This window comes from Urocitellus parryii, chromosome 1 (assembly GCF_045843805.1).
Source record: "Urocitellus parryii isolate mUroPar1 chromosome 1, mUroPar1.hap1, whole genome shotgun sequence".
In the NCBI taxonomy this organism is placed as follows: domain Eukaryota; kingdom Metazoa; phylum Chordata; class Mammalia; order Rodentia; family Sciuridae; genus Urocitellus; species Urocitellus parryii.
The window spans coordinates 114,303,339-114,318,753 of record NC_135531.1 but is presented as its reverse complement, the minus strand read 5'-3'; positions in this window follow the sequence as shown (position 1 = coordinate 114,318,753).

Genomic DNA, 15,415 nt, shown 5'->3' with positions numbered 1-15,415 from the left:
CACAGTGTTTACCCTATTTAGTAAGCTATTGTTGAAGAATTGCCAATATAGATGTAGAAAACTGTTAGGGTCTGTAAGCAAGTCAGGATGGCACCTGGCATTTTGCCAGAGAAATGTTAGAGTCTGTAAACAAGTTTGGATGGCGCCTGGCATTTTGCCAGAGGGAGTGGTTAATGTTAAGGTCTGTAAACAAGTCTGGATGGCGCCTGGCAAAATGCCAGAGGGAGTGGTTTGTGAAGTAACTCTAGCAAGCCATTAAGTGTGGACATTCCTTATTGGTTGACTGATGTATTTGTATTTAGTTTATGTTAATTAGATAAGCTGTGTGGAATGTATAAATACTGTTCCTGTCCTAAAATAAACGGCTCCCACTCCTGCTGTATCAATGTACACAAGTTGTTCGTCAACCCCCCCCCCCCCCCCCCCCCCCCCCGTTATTTTGCTGCAGCCAGACTGCGGCAGAAAACACTACCAAACTAGATATGAACTTGATAATATATTTTCCAGATGTTTATGTGTAAATACAAAGTATAAGTTCTTAAGGTATAAAAGCACAGGTGAGACTTGGTAGGGACTTGGAAAAATAGTAAACTTAAAAAGTATTCCTATTTTATTTCAATTTTAAAAGTTTAAAATGAGAACTAAAAACATTGCCTATATTTTTCAAAGGTCCTTTATTATTCCTCTTATGAGGCCACGCTTCATGTCCTATATTAGGTAACAAGATTCATCAGCTGGACCTTATATCTTACTTCATAAATAACTTTACATCAGGCAAAGGGATGGAGAATAAAAGAAACTTCCTGAAATTCTCATCAATGTATTTTTTTCAGACTAACACCATTTAAATTGTCTCTCTCCCTGGTTTTCACTGGGACTAAATTGAAGACTAATTCAAACAAGTCAGAATAAAGCCAACTTATCTCAGCTACAAAGGGACTGATACAGTAAAAACCATCAATAATAGAGTGTAAGTAGATTTGCCAAAAATCCTATTTTAAAAATGTGCATTTCATTGTGCAGTGTTCCATTTAGTAGAACACAATGCTAAGCTAGAAATTTGAACTTATTTATGTAAATCCAGCTTATTCCACATAAATAAGACATGTGGCTTAAGCTAGTTATTGACCTGTGAACTTTCATCAGCTTTTTCTGGATTTATTGGAAATGAAGTGAATATTAACTGAAAGTAACGGGAAATGTATCATTTTACTTAAAGGATTACTACCATTTGACATAATTTAATGACTTTGAATTTGGCTAAGATGTTGAAACTGAGGGGTTAAACACTTAATAACAACACATTTGTGCATAATTTCATAATCTTTTACTTGATAATAAAGGTGTTAGAAATAGAAGATTGAGAGGCTGAGCATTAAGTGTTCCAAAGATTTGATACAAATTAAAATAGCAGTAAACATGAGCTACTACCAGAAAAACAAAATGTTCAAATATTTTTAAATGTTAAACAAAAGAAAATTACTTGGCAGAAGCCACTTTGGTGTGTGCTTATGTGTATGCATGTGTCCTGTGTCCTCTCCACTCTATGAACCTCAGCCCCCTTCCTATTGCTAAAACATGTTAAGCACAGTGTAGCTATATGGCCCCTTACCTTCTCTACTCTCTTCCTCACTATCAGCTCTCTTCTCAGACACCTAATCATTGAGGTATTTCTCTAACAGAATAGAAAACCACACACACCAACCTAGACAAGCCCTTCCAAACATCACCATCGCCACCCCCCATCCCACCCAGCTTCTTTGCAGCCACTGTCATCAACAAAACTGTAAAGAACTATAATAAAGAGGAGACAAAGGCAAGGTGCAGGGGCAGGGAAGGTGGCCGAGTGGCTCTTTGTCCAAATGGCTAGTTTTTTTATAACAATAGGTTACATTAGGTTATTAGTACCATAACCACATTATTGTTTAGAGTATCAGTAAGGTTGCTTATTTTGCAATTCGATTTCACAGTTACAATATGCAATGTTAGGAGCTTTGTGCAGTTCTCAAGAAAGTCCATTGTCTGAAGTTACTATTAGGTGGGCAGCTCCAGGAGCACTGGAGCTTAATGAAACATTGTAGTTATCTATCAAACAAATTATTCTATTCCCAAGAGCTATGTGCCTAAGATCAAGGTTGAAACCCTGGTGAAGAGCATTGCTACAGTGGCCAGGCATCCCATGTCTTTGACACTGGAGTTTTCCAGTAGCCAGGCATTCTGTACCTTTGCACAAAAACTTCCTAGCCACCAAGCATGCAGCAATCACAAAGAGTATCAGAGATCCAATCCCAAACACAGAACTCCCACACACCTAATCATTGTGGTATTCCCCTAACAGAATATAAAACCACACACACCAACCTAGACAAGCCCTAGCTGCACCACCTCCAACCATCACCTTCACTGTATTCACCCTCACACCCCACCCAAACCCACCCAGTGTCTTTGCACCATTGTCATCAGCAAAACTGTCTGATCTCCTTATGAACTTTACTTCTTCTCAATTGTACATGCCATCATCTAACATATCAACTTTTTCTCTTTCATTTCTGACATTTCCATTCCCTGGGATGAAGTGAATCTTGGCATTTATTAGGTAGTGAGTAAATATTTGTAGGTTGAATAAATGAATGCTAGAAGTTTTCTTTTTCTCCACAGAGAAATCCAGTTTTACAAATATATCTTCTATGTAGAATACATAAATCTCATAATATAAAGAGGAGACACAGTGATTATATTATTTTATGTATCTATCTAAACACTCTTAAATCCATTTTTTATATCTTCTTGAAATATTCATCTCTTTACTGAAATTTCATAGTATGTCTTAATAACTAGTAGAATCATTCCACTTCTTTGTAATTCACTTTTAAAGTTACATGAACTATGTTTATCTTTATTTTGTCTCCATTTAAATAAAATTAACTATTTTCCTATATTAACATGGATGAACCTGGAGGATACTATCCTTAGTGAAATAAGAGACACAGAAAAACAAATACTGCATGATTCCATTTATTTGAAGAATCTAAAATACTTAGCAACCACCACTGTATTCTCAGAAACTGAGAATACAGTGGTGGTTGCTAAGAAATGGAGGAAGGTAGAAATGGAAAAATATTAGTTAAAGAGTACAAAATGTCAGTTATAGGAAATGAACAATTCCCAGAGATCTAGTATAGAGCATAGGGTCTATAGTTAAGAATAATATAAGCTTAAAAAACATTTATTTCTAGTTTACCAATAATTTTTTTAAAAATTCTGAGTAGGTATTTAAATATTCAAAATTGTCTATTGCATCCATTTACATGAGTTTGTTGTCTTTTTCTATTGTCAATGTGTAGAATTATGCATTTTTGCCTTTTAAATTTTAAAACAATCTTGTATTCCTCAAAAAAACAAACTTTAGATTTTATAGTTCTTTATGTACATTACTGAAGAATTTAGTTTTCTGTTTTTCATGATTTTTGCATGTATGTTCATGATTGTTTTCAGCCTATAACTATTAATTCTTGAACATCCTTGATAGATTCTGGTATCAAGTTTAGGCTGGCTTGTAGAATAGCTAGAGGCATTTCCTTTTATTATACCCTGAGAGATTCTTTTGTAAGATTTGTGATACATGTTATTTCAGATAGGAAAAAATATTGCTAAATCTATCTATGAAGATTTTATACTTTGTTCCCTGATGTGCATTGAGTTATTTGTATTTACCATTTTTTCTTGCATCTAATAGGTAAGCTTCAGCTTTCATTGCATTCATTCCTCTTATCAACATTTCAAACATGTTGGTACTGAACTACCTTGAGAACTTGATCTTATCTATGCTGCAGGTGTAACTCAGTAGTGGAGTGCATGCTTAACATTCACAAACAGAAGTAATAATTTTAACTTCTGATACTTGAAATTCATGATTCCCATTTTTCTTGATTAATTTTGTTCTTGACTTATCAAATTTATTTAACTATTTTTCTCTATTCTACATTCTTTTTAAAAATTTTTATTTATACTTAAACACAATGCCTTTATTATATTTGTTTATTTTTATGTGGTGCTGAGGATCAAACCCAGGACCTTGCAGGTGCTGGGTGAGCGCTTTATCATTGAGCTACAATCCCAGCCCCTCTATTCTACATTCTTTCCAATTTACTGATTTCTGCTCCTACTCTGCTTTAATTTTAATTTACTATTTAACTTATAACTCTTTAAAAATCAATGCCTAAAGAATCAATATTTAGCCATTATTTTATTTTATATATTTGTAAATAATGTACATGTATACCTGTGTGTGTATTTGGCCCTAAGTGCTATTTCAGTACATTTTCACAAGTTTAAAGGTACTACAATTAAATTGATGTCAAGTCTAAAATGATTTCTGATTTCTATTGCGATATCATTAAAAAGTAATGGGCAATTTAGAAGTGTGTTGTTTTATTTGCTAATATAAGGATTTTTAAGTTATAATTTTTGCTATTGACTTGTCACATATTACTACTGAAGCTAGAGAAAATGTTCTCAATGATTCTGCTTCTGTAAATGTACTCAGACTTTATGTCTCAATACGATCAATATTTATAACTATCTTTCAGACTCTTGAAAACACTGATAGAATACAATTAGAGTAATCTATACATACCCATTATGAAAGTTTGTTAAATACATTTCCAAATCTTCTGTATTTTTAAAGCATGTTCTTCAATATTTTTACCAATAACTAAAAAGGGATACAAAAAATCTCTCTGTAAATATAATTGTATATTTATTTCTTCCACACATTTTACCATCTTTATATTGTATTCACTTAAATCATTTTTACATGTAAACATTTTTTAAAATTTTCTTGTAGAACTTTTTCATAATAAAATGACCTTTTCATATGTAATTAGGCTTCTGTTTTTAAATGTTTTCTGATATTGCAAAAGTAATTGAGCTCTCTTAGTATTTTCATATTTTTTAATCACTAACTTTCAAATGTTTTGTGTCCACATTTGCAAATTTTAAATAGTTGAGGATAATGGTGTTTTTCTGTTAATACATAATGATGCTCTTTCTCTTAATGGGGGCCTATACTTGTTATCTCTTTCCTGTGATTACTGTATATTTCAGCTTAAATCTACTTAATATCTCATTTATATTTACACTATATTTCTTTTGTTCCTATATTTATTCTTATTTGAATTTATTTGCTTTTTTCAATCCTTATCTTGATGCTACTCATCCTTATATTAATCTGACTATATTACTTAATGTACTTTAACATATTAGATTATAAATTAAGTTATGCATAACAACAGCTTGGGTAATGCAGAGACATTATGATGCTATGACTCCTCTTATTCTAATCACATACTTGTGTTATTGCTGTCATGTATTTTTATTCTCAATGTATTTTAAACATTAGTATTTCATTAATTTATTATTTCAACAGAGAAAATAAATTTTTGAGCTCTTTATTATTTTTTGCAAAACTGTACCAATATACAGATCATTTTCTTTCTGAATAAAACCTCCCTTCAGAATTTCTTCCAATTTCAATGTGTTGTGATTTATTCTTATAATTATTTCCTTTCACTATTTTGAAGATATTATGTAACAGACTTTAGTCTACATTATTTCTACCAGTTATTTATTTTTTATTTTATAATAATAAATACATGTGGCTGTGAGGGGTACCATGTGCCTACAATCTCAGCTACTTGGAGGCTGAAGTAGGAGGATCACAACTTCAAGACCAGCCTGGGGAGCTTAGTGATCTTCTGCCTCAAAACAAAATATAAAAGGGCTGGGGATGTAACACAGTGTAGAGCTCTTGCCTAGCATTCCCCAGTACCACAAAATATAAAAAATAAAATAAAAAATATACATATTATATATAATATATTTGACAAAAATATTCAGAGATATTTTTTATTATAAAGTGAGCCATTAATGAACTGTTCAGGTGAAAGACAAACCAATGTGGATTAAAAATAAATTTGAAGTAAGACAGATAATAGCTTACTCCTTACTTTAATTCTGTAATTTATAAAAATCAGGTCAGAAGAATCACCTGAAAGAAAGAAAAATTGAAAGACAAAATATTTATGTAAATATGGTGCACAGACTACCACACTGTGTCTTTTTTAAAAAAAATATGTTATTTATTCTAATTAGTTAAATATGACAACAGAATGCAATTCAATTCATACTACATAAACAGAACAATTTTTCATGTCTCTGGTTGAACACAAAGTAGAGTCACAGCATTCGTGTTTTCAGTACATGTTCTTAGGTTAATGATGTCCATCTCATTCCACTGTCTTTTCTACCCCCCATCTCACCCTTTGTTCTTCCTCCCCTTTGCCCTATCTAAAGTTCCTCCATTCCTCCCATGTTTCCCCCACATTTCCCATTATGAATCACATCCTTATATCAGAGAAGACATTCGGCATTTGGTTTTTTGGGATGGGCTTATTCGATTAGCATTATATCCTCCAACTCCATCCATTTACCTGAAAATGCCATGATTTTATTCTCTTTTAATGCTGAGAAATGTTCCATTGTAAATATATACCAAAGTTTTCCTATCCATTCACCTACTGCAGGGCATGTAGGTTAGAACCACAATTTAGCTATTGTGAATTGTGCTGCCATAAACATTGATGTGGCTGTCCTCCTGTAGTATGCTGTTTTTAAGTCTTTGGGTATAAACCAAGGAGAGGGATAACTGGGTCAAATGGTGTTTCCATTTCCAGTTTTCCAAGGAATCTCCATACTTCATTCCAGATTGGCTGAACTAACTTTGAGTCCCATTAGCAATGTATGAGTGTGCCTTTTCCCCCACATCCTTGCCAACACTTATTGTTGTTTGTATTCTTAATAGCTGCCATTCTGACTGGAGTGAGATGAAATATTAATTGGAGTAGTTAAGATTTGTATTTCTGTAATTGCTAGAGATGTTGAACACTTTTTTCATATATTTATTGATTGATTGTATATCATTTTCTGAGAAGTGTTGTTCAGGTCCTTGGCCCATTTATTGATTCAGTTTTTTTTTTTTTGGTGTTAAGATTTTTTTAGTTCTTCATATACAGTAGAGATTAGTGTTCTATCTGACGTGTGAGGGGTAAAAATTTGCTCCAAGATATAGGCTCTCTATTCACCTCACAGTTTGTTTCTTTTGCTGATAAGCTTTTTAGTTTGAATCCACCCCATTTATTGATTCCTAATTTTAATTCTTGCACTATAGGGGTCTTATTAAGGAAGCTGGGGCCTAATCTGACATAATGAGATTAGGGCCTACTTTTTCTTTTATTAGGAGTAGGATCTCTGGTTAATTTCTAGGTCCTTGATCCACTTTGAGTTGAGTTTTGTGCATGGTGAGAGATAGGGGTTTAATTTCATTTTGTTACATATGGATTTCTAATTTTCCCAACACCATTTGTTGAATAGGCTATCTTTTCTCCAATGTATGTTTTTGGTGCCTTTGTCTAATATAAGATAACTCTATTAATGTGAGTCTGTCTCTATGTCCTCTATTCTGTACCACTGGTATTGAACTTAGTGCTCTCTATATTTTAAGCACTACGCCCAGAATCTCCTCTTCTGAAAGAATTCTGTGCTTCTGGACTATGGTGCTTTGTAGACAGAATATTCTAGTCTTGGTTCAAATCACTGACTCACTGATACTGAAAAAAATTATTACTCCTCTTAGTTTCAGCACATTGTTCATAATGAATATCATCAGAAGAAAGGAAAAAGAGGACAAGGGAGCCAAAAAAGGCCTAGCCCAAAGAATGTAGAGACACTCAGTTTAGAGTCAGAGGAAATGAATTGAATTCTCACTGACTCATGCAAACTATGTAAACTTTACCAAGCCTTTTAAAAGTTCCACGGTTCATTTTATCATTTTAAATAGAAAGAAATTTCCCATATGTTTGTTATGAAGATTATGGAAGATATCTATCCCCAAAAAACTTATAGAATATAGATGTCACAACTGAAATGGACACAAAAGCCACCTGAGATATCCAAACTTTTCATTCTTTAAAGTCTGAAGTTCAAAAATAATAGTAACTGTATGTTTTTAAATCCTTTACTATATTGAAGTAAAGCCTATAAAAGTTATTAGAAAGTTAAAATGTTTTGTTTTTCCCATGACTATTATGACAAAAATTAGTTCATTGCCAAAAGCATATTACTTGGAATGAAATTTCTGTAACTGCTGAAATGTATTTTGAGTTTTATCTGTGTTTAATTACTACATCCTCCCTCTTCTGCTAACTGCATTCTGCCCAAGTAAATTTATCCAATGCTTCAAAACTAGGTTGGATGAATCAGTGATGGGAAAATAGTGACCAAAGGCCAGCATCAAGCTGAAAAAACAAGAACCCATAATCTCCATACAAGATGAAATTGTGTGGTAATAAGAAGGATTCAATGGATCTGGGCTAAAATAGTAAAACCATGATGGATGTGGTTAAAATAAACAAAGTCTGACTTTTTAAATGAGTGCAAGAAAAACAGAATACGGGCATCGATTTCATTAAGAGGAAATTTAATTTTAAATCAAAGTAAAAAATATAAGTCATTATAATATTGAGGTGCTTAGTAGAGTAGACTGTGTAAGAAATTGGCTGGTGCTTTCAAAGGGCTTCATTACTTTAAAGCTATGATAATATTTGTCTTGGGCAAGGTTAAAATTAAAAGATATCAAAATTCAAAGAAGGAAGTCAAATGTTTTTTTGAAGTCAGGAAGTTTAGGAGTCAAAAATTCACTTATTTTCTTTTGTTCCTATTAAATAAAATGTGAAATAAAATTTCTTCCCATCTAAGAAAGCAATGTAGTAATTTTTGCCAAGCAAGGAAGATAAATATTTGAGTTGTTTTAGATACGTTTTTTCCTCTGTTTTTCATTCTAAAAGTGGCCATGCTTTCCATCTTTCTGTATTTATTGGAAACACTTCACTGTATTTTTCTTCTCTAAGTTTTAACTATAAATTTTCCCTCATTAAATAATCATTTATGCCTAAACTCCATTTATTTTGCTTATATTCCAAGAAAATTTATGCTTCATTTGCCTATTCATTCTAAGTGATAACTTTAAAATTCTCTAATTCCTGGTTCTTATTTAAAAGTTAAAATATTTTTAATGTTTTTTTAATCATGTGTTTGGTTTTGAATTATATAATAATAATGATTTCCTCCTATTGTTTCTTATTTTCATATTTATTGAAAGAGATGTCCTTGCCAGGTGTGGTGGCACATGCCTGTAATACCAGTGGTTCAGGAGGCTGAAGCAAGGGGATTACAAATTCAAAGCCAACCTCAGCAGCTTAGTGGGGCCCTGAGCAACTTAGTGAGACCTTGTCTCAAAATTTAAAAATGTTTTAAAAAATGAGCTAGGGATGTGGCTCAGTGGCTAAGTGCCATTGAGTTTAATCTTTAGTCCCAAAATAGGGATGGGAGAGAGGTATCCTTATTATATATTCATCATGTTTTCTGAGGATGGTAAGGTTTTTTTAAAAAATTCATATTTTCCAATTCTATAATCCCTTGATTTACACTATTACCATTTTTAAGGCTTTAAATTGGTAATATTAAATTAATAAGGAGATATTAAAACTGGAGTTCACAGAGGCTAAATAATCTGCTTAATTAGCAAAGTCAAATAGATACTGAGCAATTTAATCAAAATTGGAACCCATTTATTATTGTTCCATTATACTAGGTAATCTATGAGAGTCAGAAAATTGAAGATCTGACCACAGAATTTTTCCATTTTTTGTTTGTTTCATCATTTAGAACTTTGATGCTGGTTGAATATTTTCTATTTCTTCTATTTAAATTAAATTCTATTTTTCTATTTAAATTTTTAGTAATCTAGTAGGTTGCACAATGAGTAACTTGTGCTTTATAACTTGAGTTTCTTTCTTACTTATTTTTTGTTGTAGATGGACACAATACCTCTATTTTATTTATTTATCTGATGACATGCTAAGGACAGAACCCAGTACCTCACATGTGATAACAAGCACACCTGACCACTGAGATACAACCCCAGCCCCTATTGATTGAGTTTCTGTGATACAATTTCTGTTACATATTCTGTTCTATTTCTCTGTCTGCCAAATATCAAACATCTATCTGCTAATGTATACATAGAAAAAGAAAACAAACTATTTACGACATAAAACTAAAATGTATTTTTTTTTCTCTTGGAAGTATGACTATAGGTGATTTTTAGTTCCTTCACATGAATTCATGTTTTCTAAATTTTCTACAATGTACACATTATTTTTATACACATTATTCTGAAGAAAAACAGCTACTACTGCAAATACCAAAGGGTACTTAAATAAATTAACTCTCAATATATTATCTCTGAATCTGGAAACTGAGAATAATAATTTCAAATGTAAAAACAGACCTAAGTATAAATTCCAGATTTTCTGCCTAGTATTTAACTCTTATAGTTATAAAACCTAAAGAAATAATAAATATAAAGCCCTTGACATAGTAGTTAGCACACAGGAAATAATCAATTAAGGGCACTCTTGCCAAAAACAATGTTACCAATTTTGAGAGATACTGAGGTGTACTCTGTTATAATGGTGGCTATCACAATGCCCTAGAAACACATTTTTGTTTGGAATACAATGACAAGTAGACCATGTGTAGCATAAAGCTGTAGCAATGCTAATTTTAATTTGTTTCTTATGTTACCCTGTCTAAATAATGATCTACAAATTCAGACCCCAGGAAAAAAGGCACACAATTTTCTGAATCTCTATGGTATTTGGAAGTTATGAGATATGCTGGAGGAGGTGTCCATGAATCCTTCTTCATTACATCGAGAGAGAGAGAGAGAGAGAGCTAGAGAGAGAGAGAGAAATTCATTTCCTTCTCAGTGCAAAGCATATAACTCTGCCTTCATACTGCCCCAGGAACTTGTAAGTACTCACTACAGTATTTTCAAAATGCTGATCAGATTCCAGTTCCTCCAGGAACACTTTCTATTAAATTTCCCCCAAGTCTCTTTTAGTGTGTCTTGTGTTTTTATTCAAAGTTTATGTTTCTAAGTTCATTTCATTTTGTTTTATACATGTATTCCTACTAATACAAACCATAAATCTTACAGTAAGTAGTTGTACAATTTTACTCAATCATACAAAATTAATTTTAAAAAGCATTCAGCATTTATGGAGGGCCTGGAGAATGTACTTTCACTAACACTGAATAAGTACATTGACACTTTATTTATGCTAAGGAATTGGAGTAATCAGAGACTTAGCAGGGGGTAAGGCACATGTTTGAATAATTGAAAGTATTATCGATAATTCAAAACATTAGAAAACACTTTTCTTAGAAGACTACTTGAATACTTCTCTAACCATCTGTGTAAATAATATGTCGCCTGAAACTATTTTTTTAACTTTAAAAAACAATAATTCAGCATTTTTTCCTTAAATTAATGAAATATACCATCTGTTTGTAAGTCCAGTTTAGTGAATTAAGATTCGTATTAATTTCTGAATATTTTTTTCAGAAGTAATTCATGAAAGTATTTAAAGAATGGGAAAGGAGGGAGAGAACAGAAACTGAAGGTCTCAAATACTTGGTAAAGTAGAACAAAAATTTTAAAAAAATAGGATTACTCTTTGTCTCAAAATAGCTCTCTTTACTTGTGTTGAAGATGTGTTGTTTATGCTATTTTGACAATAATTTTGGAATATATTAGACAATCATAAGCATCAGTTGTTCTACAAAGTATTCTTCCCATTTATTCCTACAGCTAGAGAGTTCAATAAAAAGGTATATAGAATCATTCCTTTGCAACATACACAGGGTATTTTAGACAATTTTTCATCACTGTGACCAAAATACCTGAGAATAATAATTTAGAGGAAGAAAAGTTGATGTTGGGGGTCTGGGGCTATAGCTTTGTGGTAGAACATTTACCTAACACAGGGGAGGCACTGGATTCCATCCTCAGCACCATTAAAGACACACAAATAAATAAAATAAAGTTATAAAAATTTTTTTTAAAAGGAAAGAAAAGTTGATGTTGGGCTCATGGTTCAGAAGTCTAGATTAATAGTCAATTGACTCTGACTTCATTATTCTGGGCCAGAGGTGAGAAAGAGTACCCTGGTGGCAGCAGTTCATGGCTGAGTGAAGTTGCTCAGCTCAATGTAACCAGGAGGGGAGATCTAGACGGAAGAGATGAGGGGAGGCAAGGGGAGGCTGGCGAGGAGAGGAGAGTAAGGTGGCAATGCCAGGGACAAAATATAAACTCCAAAGTCATTCCCCACCTGCCAATAGCTACTATGTAGTACAGTAACCCTTTCAAATTATTAATCCATCAAGTGGATTAATCTAGATTACAGCTCTATAAACTTGTCATTTCACCTATTGTTCCATTGTCTCATGAGCTTGTGGGGGACACCTCATGTTCAGACCGTAACACAGAGTAACTCAAAAGTTTAGAGGAAAACTTTATATATTATCTCTTAAAGATAATTGTGAATTTCAGCCTTGGTGAGGGTCTGGGGGTGGGGACAAGAAGAATGAATGCTTTGATTAGTGTGTATGGAAGGAAGTTAGAATTTAAAATGATATCTGCATGTCAATTTTACTCTGTTTTGCTCATTCTCTAGTTCAATAAAGTGTGTCTTAATTAAATTAAACTTTATATCAAATATTTTAATTTTTTCTTAATCTTATTGACCTAAGAGATCCATATTGAAACTTTAGGCATTGATGTAAATTAATTATAAAAAAGTAAAATATTGTCAAAAATTTACCTGTAGCATTTACAAGACAAGCAGTTGTGTCTAAAAATAATAGATCCTTCCATATTAGAGGAAAAAACATTGCTACTCTTGAAAATACGTCACAAGTCCCATTAATGTGAACAAGAGAAAAGTATGTGAGTTTTATGAAAACAATTTGAAAGAGTACAAGACCATGGTACCTTAAATTCATTTTCATTCCATCAAATGGATTTAATTATTACTTTTGTTTACAAAGCAAAATTGATCTGAACAAAATGTTGGAACAGTATGTTGAGTCTTCAAAATAAAAACCTTATAGCATCAACAAATGATAGCATATAAAGCAAATGTGAATCATTAGGTAGCTGTAAATATTGCTTTTATTCATTGCAAAACTATTTATGATTAAAGTCCCATTAATTGTTAACTGTTATAATTATCATTCATTTAAAATGAATTAATTTGCATGTAAAAGTAATTATACTATATATGTTCAGCCTTATTGATTTCACATTTGTATAACATACTAAATTATATGTATTAACAGTAAAATTTCTTTTTTCTTAATGTTTTAGTCTCGTATTTTATTACTTTCAAAGAATGCAGGTGTGAAAAGTACATTCTCCAAACAAACCTAAAACTCTATGAAAAATACATTTTTGAAATTTAAAAAAAATGCCTTTTAATAAGTGTTTTGAGATAAAAGATTTAAACAGCATAGTTTACATTTTTTATTTTCTTATTAATTTTTTTTTTTTATTGGTCGTTCATAACATTACATAGTTCTTAATACATCATATTACACGGTTTGATTCAAGTGGATTATGAACTCCCGCTTTTACCCCGTATACAAATTGCTGTATCACATCAGTTACCCTTCCATTGATTGACATATTGCCTTTCTAGTGTCTGATGTATTCTGCTGTCTGTCCTATTGTCTACTATCCCCCCTCCCCTCCCCTCCCCTCCCCTCCCCTTTTCTCTCTCTACCCCTTCTACTGTAAATCATGTCTTCCATTTGTATTCTCTTGACTTACCCCTCCTTACCTCTTATATGACATTTTGTATAACCCTGAGGATTGCCTTCCATTTCCATGCAATTTCCCTTCTCACTCCCTTTCCCTCCCACCTCTCATCCCTGTTGACTGTAAATATTCTTCTCAAGCTCTTCGTCCCTACCCTGTCCTTGTTTACACCCCTTATATCAAAGGAGTCATTTGGTATTTGTTTTTTAAAGATTGACTAGCTTCACTTAGCATAATCTGCTCTAATGCCATCCATTTCCCTCCAAATTCTATAATTTTGTCATTTTTTAATGCAGAGTAATACTCCATAGTGTATAAATGCCACATTTTTTTTATCCATTCATCTATTGAAGGGCATCTAGGCTGGTTCCACAGTCTTGCTATCGTGAATTGAGCTGCTATGAACATCGATGTAGCAGTGTCCCTGTAGCATGCTCTTGTTAGGGCTTTAGGGAATAGACCGAGAAGGGGAATAGCTGGGTCAAATGGTGGTTCCATTCCCAGCTTTCTGAGAAATCTCCATACTGCTTTCCAAATTGGCTGCACCAATTTGCAGTCCCACCAGCAATGAACAAGAGTGCCCTTTTCCCTGCATCCTCTCCAGCACTTATTGTTGTTTGACTTCCTAATGGCTGCCAGTCTTACTGGAGTGAGATGGTATCTTAGGGTAGTTTTGATTTGCATTTCTCTGACTGCTAGCAATGGTGAGCATTTTTTCATGTACTTGTTGATTGATTGTATGTCCTCCTCTGAGAAGTGTCTGTTCAGGTCCTTGGCCCATTTATTGATTGGGTTATTTGTTATCTTATTGTCTAATTTTTTGAGTTCTTTGTATATTCTGGTTATTAGGGCTCTATCTGAAGTGTGTGGAGTAAAGATTTGTTCCCAGGATGTAGGCTCCCTATTTATCTCTCTTATTGTTTTTTTTGCTGAGAAAAAACTTTTTAGTTTGAGTAAGTCCCATTTGTTGATTCTATTTGTTAACTCTAGCGCTATGGGTGTCCTATTGAGGAATTTGGAGCCCGATCCCACAGCGTGTAGATCATAACCAACTTTTTCTTCTATCAGATGCCGTGTCTCTGATTTAATATCAAGCTCCTTGATCCATTTTGAGTTAACTTTTGTGCACGGCGAGAGATAGGGATTCAGATTCATTTTGGTGCAAATGGATTTCCAGTTTTCCCAGCACCATTTGTTGAAGATGCTATCCTTCCTCCATTGCATGCTTTTAGCCCCTTTATCAAAAATAAGATAGTTGTAGTTTTGTGGATTGGTTACTGTGTCCTCTATTCTGTACCATTGGTCCACCCGCCTGTTTTGGTACCAGTACCATGCTGTTTTTGTTACTATTGCTCTGTAGTATAGTTTGAAGTCTGGTATCGCTATACCGCCTGATTCACACTTCCTGCTTAGTATTGTTTTTGCTATTCTGGGTCTTTTATTATTCCATATGAATTTCATGATTCTTTTATCTATTTCTACAAGATATGCTGTTGGGATTTTGATTGGCATTGCATTGAACTTATAGAGAACTTTTGGTAATATCGCCATTTTGATGATGTTAGTTCTGCCTATCCATGAGCAGGGTATGTTTTTCCATCTTCTAAGGTCTTCTTCTATGTCTTTCTTTAGGGT